General features: G+C 42.6%; 1 pseudogene; it reads right to left on the bottom strand.

Annotated features, from left to right (window-relative positions):
* LOC120988921 overlaps positions 1-15,346 on the bottom strand; it is a 42,310-nt pseudogene that overhangs the window by 11,485 nt on the left and 15,479 nt on the right.

Raw genomic sequence — 15,346 nt, 5'->3', positions numbered from 1 at the left:
CAGAAGCAGAAGTCTCTGTCCACTGTGTAATGACCTTATTGGCATTCTGCAACTCGGCTCCCATTCAAGTGTCATATTCCCATCGATCTGATTTTGATGAACTGGCGATAGCTCATCAATAGAGATGGCCTTGCGGTTCGCCCGGCGGTCGTTTCGCGGCGAACTTCGCGATTCGCCGAACATGCGAACATATGGAGAAATTCTTGCCCGCCATATTCTTTTACATTGTGAAGAACTTTGACCCATGGCACATCCATCAGGTGGTACAGGACAGCCAACTGACACGTTTCAGCACATGGACATACCTCCTACCTTATAAATAAACCCGATCTGGCTGCCCTTTACATGCAGTGTTTTGCCAGTGTAGGGAGAGGTTGCTGTGTGGGGCAGGACAGGCTGTAGGGACACCAAACGCTAGCTAATAGGGCCACAAAAGTCATTTTAAGCACTAGTATAGGGTGCTATCTATATGTGTGATACACAGAGGGGTGCGATATACTTATAATATACTTTTATAATGAGTCAAAAAACACATAGATCTATATAGTGATCACCTGGAAGTCAGGGGCCTAGGGGCTAGGGGCTTACTAGGGCCATTTTTATATAGGGTAAGGTTCCAGACGGGTCGCTCTTATCAGGCGGGTGGTCTGTGGTTAGGCTATCAGGGACAGAATAGCACCCCCTGTAGGCCAATATCAGGGACAGTTCTTTTGCCACCCTGTCCTTCAATACCACATCATCATTCTAGCCCAGGGATGGATGTTTTTTGCTTCCTCTCCGGGATTCATGGATGTGCACTGGAACCCCCCCGGATTGTGGTAGGACATATGGTTTCTGATTTGGTGCCACCGAGCACCTGATTTAGTGCCGCCAAGCACTTGTTATTGCCTATCACATCTATGTTTTTGCTCAACTTTAATAATTTAATTTATTTTCATTTTGAGGGATATCTTTTCCATTCACACATCCGCAAAATGGGTCTGCATCCGTTCCGCAATTTTGCGGAACGGGTGCAGACCCATTCATTTTCAATGGGGCCGGAATGTGCTGTCTGCATCCGCATTTGCGTATCCGCACTTCCGCATCTGTGCTTCCGTGTCCGCCAAAAATTTGAACATGTCCTATTTTTGTCCGCAATTGCAGACAAGAATAGGCATTTTCTATTATAGTGCCGGCGATGTGCGGTCCACGAATTGCAGAATGCACATTGCCGGTGTCCGTGTTTTGCGTATCCGCAATACACTTACGGACGTGTGAATGGACCCTCATAGTAACATTATTAAAGGTTACGTTTTATCTTTATGTATATTCTAATGGATTGCCTTCCTTGTACAATGTTATAATATACTTTGTATGTTAGACAGTATATTATAGTGCATTTGTATTGTGCGGCAGTTGTGTGCAGTTCTGTTGCGATACTGCAGGTATATAGAGGGACAAGCGTTATTGGAACAAATAATTTTGCATTGGGAGATCGCAAATTCGAATAATACATCTGGTATGTCACTGTCCATGTTGTGGGACTATTTGTGCACTTCTAGTAATTATTTCTTGGCTGCAAATATGAGCTGAAGGTTTTTCAGGTTCGCCTGCCATTAAAATGAATGGGACCCGTCGCGAACTTGTGGTTCGCGAACATTTGATCGCGTTCGCGAACCGTCCCAGCAGATGTTCGTCCATCACTAGTCATCCAATACCTACAGGCTGGAAAACCCCTTTAAAAGTAGATTAATGAAAGTCCACCTCTCTACACACCTTCCAATTAGCTGATTGAAGGGATCTCAGGTACTCACTGAGCACAGTGGTTCCTTCAATCAGTTGATCAATAGGAGTGCTATAAGTTGACCTTCTAGGCCTCCACCTATCTGTTATTAATAGCTTATCACAGACAATTCTTATCAGCTAATAGGAGGGAAAAATTTGAGTCATGGATGCCCCATAGTACTCCAGGTTTCAGGGGCATTGGTGCATTGTGTTGGTGTTATTCAGTGTTATGAGAGGGACCCCACTGGAATTTCTGCTGTAAGTCCCTTTCTAATCTATGTACAGTTCATTCTGAAATGAAAACTCTCACAACCACCACAAGCATAGTATGATTATAATTTAAAATATGGTGATACCTCCCAAGGATGGTAAGCCAAGGGCTCCATACAGTTTTCCAGTGTATCTAAACAATCTTTTCGTCTACGAGTGATGATATTATCCAATGCCCATGCCAAACTATATACTGCAATGTAGACACTGTAAGTGACCCTTAGGACGCTGACACTGTTGAAGGTGTTTGCAGGAATTTCCTGACCTGTGCATCTTCTGGTGCTATTGGATAAAACAGTTCCTGGTGATTCCCATTTACAGCCAAAACTTTCTTCCCAAAATTCCATTAGATAGACATCATCTGGGGTCTTTATGGGGTTTGAAGCTTTAAGAAACTGTCCAAATCTAGGAATCTGTCCACTGCATAATGCAAATCCAATAGTTCCCTGAAGTATTCTCCAGTACTTTTCTTTTGAAACCAGTCCTGATGTTGACCATGACTCACTAGCTATCCAAATCTTTCCTGTAATGTTACGTCTTAGAAGTTCCTCCACTACCGGGAGAAGATTGGACCCACTAGAGAAGACAACAATAGCGACAGCATTCGAATCTGCAATAACTTTCGAAAGGTGTGGAGCATTTCGATCAGATCTGCTAGTGAGGATGTACTCTGTGAAAGCAACACAAGCCCCAGACCTGAGAATCTCTCTCTTTGTGGCCCTAATACCCTCCAGCCCATAGTCAGTGTCCTCAGCCATCAGTCCTACCCAAGTCCAGCCGAAATAGGCCACAAGCTTTGCAAGTCCATGTGACTGAAAGGTATCACTAGGAACAGTCCTGAAGAAGGAAGGGAACTGTGTCTTATCACTTAAGACAGAGCTTGTAGAAAAATAACTTATCTGCAAGGTAATGGAGAGATTATTGATATTAGACAAGACCACACAGACTCCAAATTGTACCTATTTCTTTCCAGGACTTGTGACCCTGCTGTAGCCTAATCTAGTAGGTCCAATGCAGGTTGCTTTCTCCAAGACTTGGGTCGGCCTTTCATAGATCTTGAAACCTGATGGATCTAGTATTTTTTTTTAGAGTTCTGATGTGTATTCTGTAGATGGCTTTCATGCTCTAGGACAGGTAATGGCACTCTATAATTTCCAGGACGTCCCCCATGACAGCACATGGAAGGATATCCTTATAGGCCTCTGTAGGGACAGGAAGCAAGAGAGTTTAAAAGGCCCATCCCCATCCCCCTATCCAGTGTTCTTCCTGTACATACAGGGAGTTGCAAGAGAGGCCCTCCTTAGGGTGAAGAAAGAAGATGGAAGTAGCCGCAAGCTACTGTGGCTGGAGCTGGGTCGGGTGGTGTCCGGCCATTCCTCCCAGTTTCCTTATGGCCCTGCTAGTACCTCTTTGAGAGGTTCCCTAGCCTTCTCAGCCTACCTCTCTCCCACATGGCTTCGGTAGCTGGGAGCAGAAGCCACTTTCCCTCCGGGGGCTCTGGGCTCGGCAGCGCACATCCTCCTCGTGCGGGTGCATAGCGGGGACTTCACATCTGGAGAATGCTCCGGGTACAGAAGGTTACGCCGCTCCACCAGGATCCAAGATGGCGGAGCCCAGCGTTCCATGCTGGAGGCCTGAACGCAGGCCTCGCATGAGGGGACGACTCTCCCCTAGGGGATAGAGTCCCAGAGAAGGAAGGAGGAGCGCAGCGGCAGCAGGGGGCAGACCCTTAGGTAAGGTCATATAAAAGGAACCAGCAAGCAGTCAGGCTTGTCTGATGTTCCAGATGGAGTCCAAGATGTCTACCAAGCCTGAATTGGCTGGTGATACCCCTGCACAGGGCTATGTAAGTTTTTACCAAGCCCTGCTTTATTTTGTTTTTATTGGTGTACACTAGTGCTAAGGGGGAGTTTCTTTGTTTCTTTCTAGGGGGAAAAGGATCCGGGACATAGTTCCCAGACAGAACCTAAAAAGAAAACAAAGAAGTGTATTTTCTTGTGCTAGAAAGTTATAGGAATCATACAAAAAACAGCTGTGCCCTGATCGTATTGCAAAACTTCTGAAGGAGGATCAGCCGTCCTTCCTTTCTGAATTGAGGTCTATGATAAGAGAAGAAGTACAGACTTCAGTTTCCAGCTTGATTCCTCCTACACCAGTTTCTCTGCCAGTTTCAAAGAAACCTAGAATCCAACTGGAATCAGATTCAGACGAACAGTACAGGCTTCAGTTTCCAGCTTGATTCCTCCTCCACCAGTTTCTCCGCCAGTTTCAAAGAAACCTAGAATCCAGCTGGAATCAGATTCAGATGAACAGGGCGATAGTACTTATAATTTGGACGGGGAGTTAGAAGAAGAAGAGTTAATCTGTCCCTCAGGTTCTTCCGAAGACCAGAAAAAAATACCTCTTTTCTTTGAAAGATTTGGATTAGTTACTATTGGCGGTAAGAGAAACTATAGAGGTGGAGGAGGTTCAGCAACCCAGAACAACTCAAGACGAGATGTTTGGAGGATTAAGGGCAAAGAAAAGGAAGCTGTTTCTGGTCAATTCCAATCTGAGAGAGATGATAATGGAGAAGATGCAAAAAAGAAACTTTCCATTTCTCGAGAATTAAGAAGTCGCCTTCTATTTAATCCGGAGGACACTAAATTATGGGAAGAAGTTCCAAAACTAGATGTCCAGGTAGCAAAAGTTGCAAAGAAGACGACCATCCCATTTGAAGACTCTTCCCAATTGAAAGATCCCATGGACCGAAAATTTTGATGGTCTGGGAATGTTTAGCGGCAACAATTAATACTAATATTGCCGCCACATCATCAATTGGAAAACCATGTAAAGCTCAAGACACCTAGAGAAGTAATTCTGGATTCTCTGCCTTTGCTAAAAATGGCCACAGCTTTCATGGGACACGCATCTGCAGAATCTATCCGTTTTGCCACACAAAGTGGAACACTATCAAATACCGCTAGAAGGGCCTTGTGGCTGAAGACCTGGACAGACGACATAGCTTCTGAAAATAAGTTATGTGTAATACCATTCTCCGGTTCTTACGTATTCGGACCAGTATTGGATACCATTCTGGAAAGAGCGTCTGACAAGAAAAAAGGATTTCCAGAAGAGAAGCCTAAGAAAAGTCAGCCCTTTTGGAGAACAAACAGACAGTCCCAGTACTCATCAAGCAGAGGGAAGGGAAAGTCTGGTAGATGAAGCTACCCGAAAGGAGGCAGAGGAAGAGGGTTCATTCTCAACCCAAACAACACAAATAAACCTGGTAAACAATGACGCCATCCCGGTGGGAGGAAGACTTCGTTTTTTCAGCCAGGAATGGGCTTTCATTACAAAAAATCCCTGGGTAATCTGAACCATTCAGGAGGGTTGCAAACTAGAATTCAAATCTCCTCCCCCACAGTGTTTTCAGATAACCAATCCTCACTCAGAAACACTATGGAATCAACTTCTTCTGGATATTCAGTCTCTGTGCAAGATGAAGGCCATTGTCCCAGTACCCTCGCATCAACATTTCAAGGGTCATTATTCCAAACTGTTCTATGTAAAATAACCAAATGGATCGTTCAGGACAATTATAAACCCCAAATTCCTGAACAAGTGGATCTCCTATCGAAAATTCAAGATGGAATCCATTCGGTCAGACATTCCACTCATCACCCCGACAGCATTTATGTGCACAATAGACTTAAAGGATGCATATTATCATATCCCTATTCATCATCAAAAATATCTGAGATTTGCAATAAAAATGAACAGCCACATACATCATTTCTAATTTCAGGGTCTGCCATTCGGAATCTCGTCAGCTCCAAGCATTTTTACAAAACTGATGGTAGAAGTGATGGCTCACCTAAGACAGTACAAAATAATTATAATCCCATACCTGAGCGATTTCTTATTAACAGCCCAATCTCAAAAGATATTGAAAGATCAACTTTAATTCACACTAGTTGTGCTGACCAGATTGGGTTGGATTATCAACTTCAACAAATCAGATCTGCGGTTGGAAACCAGAAAGATTTTCTTGGTTATACTTCTAGATTCAGTGAAAGGAAGATCCTTTCTACCTATAGGTATACTTCTAGATTCAGTGAAAGGAAGATCCTTTCTACCTATAACCAAACAAAATACCATGATAATAAAATTCCAACTATTCAAGAAGAAGAAAAGTTGCACGATCAGAGAGGCAGTGAGGATTCTGGGCATCATGACATCTTGCATACCCATGATTCCCTGGGCCCATTTTCATTCAAAACCATTACAAATTACCATCACGGTGGGACAAGAGTAAAAAATCTCTAGACAAAAGGATTTTCCTTACCACAGAGGTAAAGAACTCCCTGAACTGGTGGTTAACGCCAGACAACCTAGTGAAGGGAATTCCCTGGAAGCTGGATCCAATGGTGACGGTAACCACGGATGCCAGCAAGTTAGGCTGGGGAGCCCAGGTGGAGGATCGATATTTTCAAGGAGAATGGTCACCTCAAGAGGGCCTGGGATCATCAAATTTAAAAGAACTAACAGCGGTTCTGAAGATTCTGAAACAGGCCGAAAATATCGTAAAAGGGAAACATCTAAATATCTACTCGGACAGCATCACTATGGTGTGTTACCTCAAACATCAGGGGGGAACCAGGAACCCCTTGCTGCAGAGGGTTTCAAATCAAATTTTTCACTGGGCCCAATCAAATGTGTTATCAATCTCAGCCTTACATCTTAGGGGCAGAGAAAACACGACGGCAGATTTCCTGAGCAGGAAGAAGGTCGATCCTGGAGAGTGGATGTTAAACACAGAAGTGTTCCAGGAGTTATGTCACAAATGGGGTCAGCCTCAGATAGACCTATTTTCGACCAGAGTAAAGACACAGACAAGATGTTTTTACTCTCTAAATCCAAGAGACAATCCTCTAGCGGTGGACGCAATGTCATAAACATGGAACATGGATTTCGCATAGGCTTTGCCTCCAATTCCTCTTATTCCGGCAGTATTGAGGAAGATTGGGGAGAGCATGACAAAGGTGCTATTGATTACTATGGCATGGTCCAAAAGGAGCTGGTACTCGCTCCTCAGAGCAATGTGCATAGAAGAGCCATTGATCCTCCCAAGCACACAGGATTTCCTAGTTCAGGGCCCTCTAAAACATCCAGATCTGAAAACCTTGAATTTGACGGCCTGGATCCTAAAAGGAAATGCTAAAAAAGCAAGGTCTTTCAGAAAAAGTAATTGCAACCTTGCAAATTGCAATTGAAAAAAATTGGTTCCTGGTTGCCTTTAGAGCACCCAGATGGTTCCTCACTTAACATTTCTCACATCCTAGACTTCCTGCAGAAAGGGTTTGATTTAGGTTTGAGACCGAGTACCTTAAAAGTCCAGGTATCGGCTATTTCGGCGTTCCTAGATATCCCATTAGCTGAACATAGATGGGTGAATAGATTCTGTAAAGCCATTTCCAGATTAAGACCCACAGTAAGACAAAATGTCCCAACATGGGACTTAACATTAGTCCTAAACTCCCTTTGTGAACCTCCGTTTGAACCATTAGACGATATCTCATAAAAATATTTGACCTTAAAAGCTGTCTTCCTTGTAGCCATTGTAGCCATTACCTCTGCCTGTAGGATAAGAAAGTTACTAAACAAAACTTGGCTAGATGGATTAAAGATACAATTTACATACTCTTTACAAAAAAAGTACTGTCAGATCTCCATTAAAGCCCATTCGACCAGGGCTTTGGCAACATCGTGGACAGAGAAAGCTAATGCCACGATAGATCAAATCTGTAGAGCAGCTCATGGACAAATTATAATACCTTTTGCAAACATTACCGTTTGGACCTCTTCACCAATCAGAACTTAGTGTTTGGACGAAAGGTCCTTCAAGCAGTGGTCCCCCCTACCCCCCCTAAAAGATTTTAGTGATTGGGTATTTCTCCCATCTGCTGTCATGGGGGACATCCTGGAAATCGGTAATTAGTCTTACCAGTAATTGTTTTTTCTAGGAGTCCAACAGGACAGCACCAATATATCCCGCCCCCCCCCCAAAAAAATAAAAAAATTCTGTTCTAGTGATTTATAAGAAACTGGATAGGGGGTGGGGAGGGGCCTTTTAAACTCTCTTGCTTTCTGTCCCTACAGAGGCCTATAAGGACATCCTCCCATGTGCTGTCATGTTGGACTCCTGGAAAAACAATTACTGGTAAGACTAATTACCGATTTTATTGCTATAAAGGCGAAAATAGCTCAAACATGAAGACATCAGGTCACCTAAGAAGGCACAGAGATCATCAGTCTAGGGTGAGCCATGATGCAGGGTGGTGAGGACCCCTCTCTTAGCCTTTATTGCACATTCTTGAGTGATTCTCCAAAATGACTAAAAACAAAAATGTTCAATATTTACCTGTGGGTAACTATACAGTCCTAGAAGTCTGGCCAGTGGTAGTGAGCTGGAAGAGCTGGAGTCCCCAATCACTCCCCCTATTGGTGTAGATTTGCTGTGACATTGGAAGTTAGGTATAGAACTCTGACCACTTCCAGTAAGAAGCCAGTTAGCAACTTCCAGAGTTCTCCCTGGTGATGCACAAGAGTCAGACAGGTGGACTCCTAAGGTTAGGTTGGGGAGAAGATAGTCAGATGTGTTGATCTCTGTAACTGCCAGGAGCAGGGACTGGAGCCACTGGAATGTGAGTTGCACAAACCTGCAGGGAAATAATTCAAGCTGTATTGATAAAGACAGAGACAGGAACTTCAGTCCTACTTGCAAGAATGCATAGAAAATGTAGCACCATGTTATCAAATTAGACATTAATTTATTAACTTATGTACGCCACTCACATCACTTTTCTGAAGTGGCAAGAAAAGGGGGCGTGGTGTGGTTGGGGAAGGCGGTGGGCTGGTTGGCCCCTCTCATTCTTCATTTTCTTACACCAGGTTTTGGCATGGAAAATGGCTTAAATCTATGCAGAGGCCTGGTTGATCCTGCCAGTAGCATATGCTTTTCGGGGCAGGTGCTCTGGCTGTAGGCAGGGAGAGACCCAGGGATAGAGTAGGGATATACATGTTATTCAACAGAAAACCTGGATCTGGAGTGATGATGGGGATTTAAGACTATACAGTCAGGTCCATAAATATTGGGACATCAACACAATTCAAACATTATTGGCTCTATTCACCACCACAATGGATTTGAAATGAAACAAACAAGATGTGCTTTAACTGCAGACTGTCAGCATTAATTTGAGGGCATTTACATCCAAATCAGGTCAACAGTTTTCATATGTGCCTCCCACTTGGTAAGGACCCAAAAGTAATGGGACAGAATAATAATAATAAATCAAACTTCCACTTTTTAATACTTGGTTGCAAATCCTTTGCAGTCAATTACAGCCTGAGGTCTGGAACGCATAGACATCACCAGACGCTGGGTTTCATCCCTGGTGATGCTTTGCCAGGCCTCTACTGCAACTGTCTTCAGTTCGTGCTTGTTCTTGGGGCATTTTCCCTTCAGTTTTGTCTTCAGCAAGTGAAATGCATGCTCAATCGGATTCAGGTCCGGTGATTGACTTGGCCATTGCATAACATTCCACTTCTTTCCCTTAAAAAACTCTGTGGTTGCTTTTGCAGTATGCTTTGGGTCATTGTCCATCTGCACTATGAAGCACCGTTCAATGAGTTCTGAAGCATTTGGCAGAATATGAGCAGATAATATTGCCCGAAACACTTCAGAATTCATCCTGCTGCTTTTGTCAGCAGTCACATCATCAATAAATACAAGAGAGCCAGTTCCATTGGCAGCCATACATGCCCACGCCTTGACACTACCACCACCATGCTTCACTGATGAGGTGGTATGCTTAGGATCATGAGCAGTTCCTTTCCTTCTCCATACTCTTCTCTTCCCATCACTCTGGTACAAGTTGATCTTGGTCTCATCTGTTCATAGGATGTTGTTCCAGAACTGTGAATTCTTTTTTAGAAAGTCGTTTGGCAAACTCTAATCTGGCCTTCCTGTTTTTGAGGCTCACCAATGGTTTACATCTTGTGGTGAAACCTCTGTATTCACTCTGGTGAAGTCTTCTCTTGATTGTTGACTTTGACACACATACACCTACCTCCTGGAGAGTGTTCTTGATCTGGCCAACTGTTGTGAAGGGTGTTTTCTTCACCAGGGAAAGAATTCTTCGATCATCCCCCACAGTTGTTTTCCGTGGTCTTCCGGGTCTTTTGGTGTTGCTGAGCTCACCGGTGCGTTCCTTCTTTTTAAGAATGTTCCAAACAGTTGTTTTGGCCACGCCTAATGTTTTTGCTATCTCTATGATGCATTTGTTGTGTTTTTCAGCTTAATGATGGCTGGCTTCACTGATAGTGACAGCTCTTTGGATCTCATCTTGAGAGTTGACAGCAACAGATTCCAAATGCAAATAGCAGACTGGAAATGAACTCTGGACCTTTTATCTGCTCATTGTAATTGGGATAATGAGGGAATAACACACACATGGCCATGGAACAGCCGAGAAGCCAATTGTCCCATTACTTTCGGTCCCTTAACAAGTGGGAGGCACATATGCAAACTGTTGTAATTCCTACACCTTTCACCTGGTTTGGATGTAAATACCCTCAAATTAAAGCTGACAGTCTGCAGTTAAAGCACATCTTGTTTGTTTCATTTCAAATCTATTGTGGTGGTGTATAGAGCCAAATATTTTAGAATTGTGTCGATGTCCCAATATTTATGGACCTGACTGTATTATTTATAGGGGTTTTCGTATGATATATTTTAGTTAGTATTTAATGAAAGCTATATTTTAAAGAAGAGAGGTAAATACTTTAGTTTTTATTTTAAATCTATGCCAGCCAGGGAGCTGGTGTAGATTTAAGTCTGTCGTACATCCTACTGGAGGAAGCGCCAAACTTATGTAAAGGCCTGCGTCTACACCTAACTACACCTAAGAAGATTGTACAAGTGCCTGAAGGAGAAGAACTGTCTCTCAGACATATCTTTCTTTTCACAGCACTCCATGTGAACATACATGGCATTGCAAGTAAAACTTAGATCTTATTCACATGACTATGGTACATCATTTCATAAATTTGTTGCAGGCAGACAAAGCAAAGGCAGACTTAAAACTGACATAAAAAAAAACTTAAATAATAAATGAAAAAACACGTACCTCTCCGAGTCTACGGGGCTATTCACTCAACCATTTTTAAAACTCACCACATATCCTATTCTGGTCCTTAGCCATTTTTATTGATGGGAGTGAGAAAATGTAACATGTATGTACAGTGCATTTGGAAAGTCTTCAGACCTTTTCACTTTTTTCACATTTTATGTTGCATCCTTGTGCTAAAACAAAAAAATAGATCAAGTTTCCCCATCATTCTGCACTCAATACCCCATAATGAGAAAATGAAAACAGAATGTTCAAAATCTTGCATTGACATAAGTATTCAGACCCTTTACTCAACTATTCAGAATATTTACTCAGGAAGGACTTGGTTGTATACCCTTTGGCAGTGATAACAGCCTCCAGTCGGTGGACAGCCATTTTTAGGTCTCTCCAGAGATGTTCCATTGGGTTTAAGTTAGGGCTCTGGCTGGACCATTCAAGGACATTCACAGGGTTGTCCCTAAGCCACTCCTGTATTGTCTTGGCTTAGGGTCTTTGTATTGTTGGAAGGTGAACCTTCGTCCCAGCCTGAGGTCCAGAGCACTCTGGATCAGATTTCATTAAGAATATCTCTGCACTTTGCTCCCTTCTGCTTTTCCCCAACTCTGACCAGTTTCCCCGCCCCCATAGCATGATGCTGCCCTCACCAAGATTTAATTTATGGAAGGTATTGGGAAGGTGATGATCAGTGCTTGGTTTCTTCTAGACATGACACTTAGAGTAAAGACCAAAAAGTTCAATCTTGGTTTCATCAGGCCAGAGAATCTTGTTTTGCAGAGTCTGAGATTTCTTTAGATGCTTTTTTGGAAACTCCAGGCGGGAATTCATGTGTATTTTACTGAGGAGAGGATTCTTTCTGGCCACTTTGTCAAAAAGGCCACATTGCTGGAATTCTGCAGTGATAGTTGACTGGGAGAAAACAGGAGATAGCTCGGACTGTATGTGGGTAAGTAACTGGCTCAATGATAGAAAACAGAGGGTGGTTATTAACGGTACACACTCAGATTGGGTCACTGTCACTAGTGGTCAGGGGTCAGTATTGGGCCCTATTCTCTTCAATATATTTATTAATGATCTTGTAGAAGGCTTGCATAGTAAAGTATCAATTTTTGCAGATGACACTAAACTGTGTAAAGTAATTAACACTGAAGAGGACAGTATACTACTACAGAGGGATCTGGATAGATTGGAGGCTTGGGCAGATAAGTGGCAGATGAGGTTTAACACTGATAAATGTAAAGTTATGCACATGGGAAGGAATAATGCAAGTCACCCGTACATACTAAATGGTAAAACACTCGGTAACACTGACATGGAAAAGGATCTAGGAATTTTAATAAACAGCAAACTAAGCTGCAAAAACCAGTGTCAGGCAGCTGCTGCCAAGGCCAATAAGATAATGGGTTGCATCAAAAGGGGCATAGATGCCCGTGATAAGAACATAGTCCTACTACTTTACAAATCGCTAGTCAGACCACACATAGAGTACTGTGTACAGTTCTGGGCTCCTGTAAACAAGGCAGACATAAAAGAGCTGGAGAGGGTTCAGAGGAGGGCAACTAAAGTAATAACTGGAATGGGGCAACTACAGTACCCTGAAAGATTATCAAAATTAGGGTTATTCACGTTAGAAAAAAGACGACTGAGGGGAGATCTAATTACTATGTATAAATATATCCGGGGTCAGTACAGAGATCTCTCCCATCATCTATTTATCCCCAGGACTGTGACTGTGACGAGGGGACATCCTCTGCGTCTGGAGGAAAGAAGGTTTGTACACAAACATAGAAGAGGATTCTTTACGGTAAGAGCAGTGAGACTATGGAGCTCTCTGCCTGAGGAGGTGGTGATGGTGAGTACAATAAAGGAATTCAAGAGGGGCCTGGATGTATTTCTGGAGCGTAATAATATTACAGGCTATAGCTACTAGAGAGGGGTCGTTGGTCCAGGGAGTAATTCTGATTGTCTGATTGGAGTCGGGAAGGAATTTTTTATTCCCATAAAGTGGGGAAAATTGGCTTTTACCTCACAGGGTTTTTTTTGCCTTCCTCTGGATCAACTTGCAGGATAACAGGCCGAACTGGATGGACAAATGTTTTTTTTCGGCCTTATGTACTATGTTACTGTGTTACCTTCTCCCCTCTGCACACAGGATCTGGGGCTCAGCCAGAGTGACCATTGGTCTCTCGATTAATTAGTTTGGTTGGGTGGCCAGCTCTAGGAAGAGTCCAGGTTGTTCTACACTTATTCAAGGTAGGCATTATAGAGGCTGCTGTGCTCTTGGGAACTTTCAGTGCAGCAGAAATGTTTTGTCCCCTTCTATAGATCAGTGCCTCCAAACAATCCTGTCTCTGAGCTCTAAAGACAGTTCTTTTCTTCTCATAGCTTGATTTTTGCTCTGATCTGCATTGTCTGCTGTGAGACCTTATATAGACAGAGCTCTGTCTTTCTAAATCATGTCCAATCAACTGAATTTACCACAGGTGACTCCAATCAAGGTGTAGAAACATCTCAAAAGTGAGCCAGAGATAATGGGAGGCCACAGAGCTAAATGTCAAATGTCACAACAAAGGGTCTGAATACTTATATTTTACTAAATTTTCCAACATTTCTAAAAAAAACAACAACAGAATTTCTCATTATGAGTGCAGATTGATGGAGGAAAACATATTTTTAATTTATTTTTTTAATTTTAGCACAAGGCCTCAACATAACAAAACAGGAAAAAAGTGAAAAGGTCTGAAGATTTTTCAAATGCATTGTAAGCTTTGGCGGCGGACAATCGGACATGGTAGTGTGAATAAGCTCTTACATTGAATCATGAATGATATGTATATGTTTATCACATGCAGACATGAGAGACTTGAAGGAAAGAAGCCAATAATATCTGCAAGGTTAGTATAATTACATTTTGAACAATTTATTTGAAACATATGATAATGATAATCACTATTAATATATTGATTATATTTTAATACCATTTCTCATTGGAGTGTGCTCCTTTAGAGGTCCTACTTTTCTAATTATGGCTGATGAGGCAAGGCTTCACTGAAGGCGCATTTGCTATATTTTTCTTGCCTGTGGTGTACACCTGTAGAGGTTTGCAAAGTGGGTCTCCTCCAAGCAGCAGGAATGGCGCATATTAGATACCCTATAAGTCAATGTCTGACCCTATAATATGCCTTGTAGCTTTACTGAGGAACTAAGGATAAAAGCCAAACCAGAATTTTCTCCATAGGTCAAGCTTCCCCCTTCCCCCTCACTCAGCCAACCAGCACAATGTATAGGTTGGTTAAGAGGCCTTTGAGGTGCGATAATGCTAAAGTGGCATAGGGAGTTTTATAGGCCAGACAATGCTCCACAGGAAAAAAAGGTATGCAAAATAACTCTCTCAACCATACAAGTTAAAATAACTAGCCTGCCACTGTGAGGACCCAGCCAAACAGTCCGTTTCTTATTTGCTTCCTGTATCTCAAAGATAGGTGTAACTAGAAGCTTCTGTCAAAAGTTAAATCACCAGTCCCTTCATCAAGCTTACTACCAAGGGACTGGTGATGTCTCAAAAGCTTGCTATGTAGCATCATTGCTTCAATACTCTTATTTTGTTTCACCTAATGAGACCACTAAACTAGATGCTTCTGGGCACCAATGGAAAATCTATAAAAGAGTCCTCACCTACCATATAATATTTAAAATACTGGGGACTTCTTAGGCAAGAAGACTAGGTACAAGTGCAACATGTCCCCCCTCCCCCCAAAAAATCACAAGGATTTAAATAAATATATAAAATGTATAAAATATATGATATAAACAAGCATAAAATACAAAATATGTTTCACTCACGTGTTGCAGGTCACAGGTGGTGGTGGGCTTTTGAAAGTCAATTCATGGTAGGTCCTATATACATGAACGGGGAATATACCACCAATGATAATGTCTCCATCTCGATATAAGCCAGAAATACTGTTTCCCTGAATCTTGCACCCTTGATCTATCACTTCCCCTCCAGCACCTGAAATCAGGAGACAAGCTAAGAGCAACAAGCCTGGAGTCAACCTCTGGTAGAAAAGGGTACCATTCAATAATACCAATGATTTCAAGAGACAGGGTACAAGCATAGCTTTCCAGGAGTGGAAATA

The sequence above is a fragment of the Bufo bufo genome, chromosome 1 (assembly GCF_905171765.1).
Source record: "Bufo bufo chromosome 1, aBufBuf1.1, whole genome shotgun sequence".
NCBI classification, from domain to species: Eukaryota; Metazoa; Chordata; class Amphibia; order Anura; family Bufonidae; genus Bufo; species Bufo bufo.
Note: the sequence above shows the minus strand (reverse complement) of the source record. Positions and strands in the feature narration are given on the sequence as shown.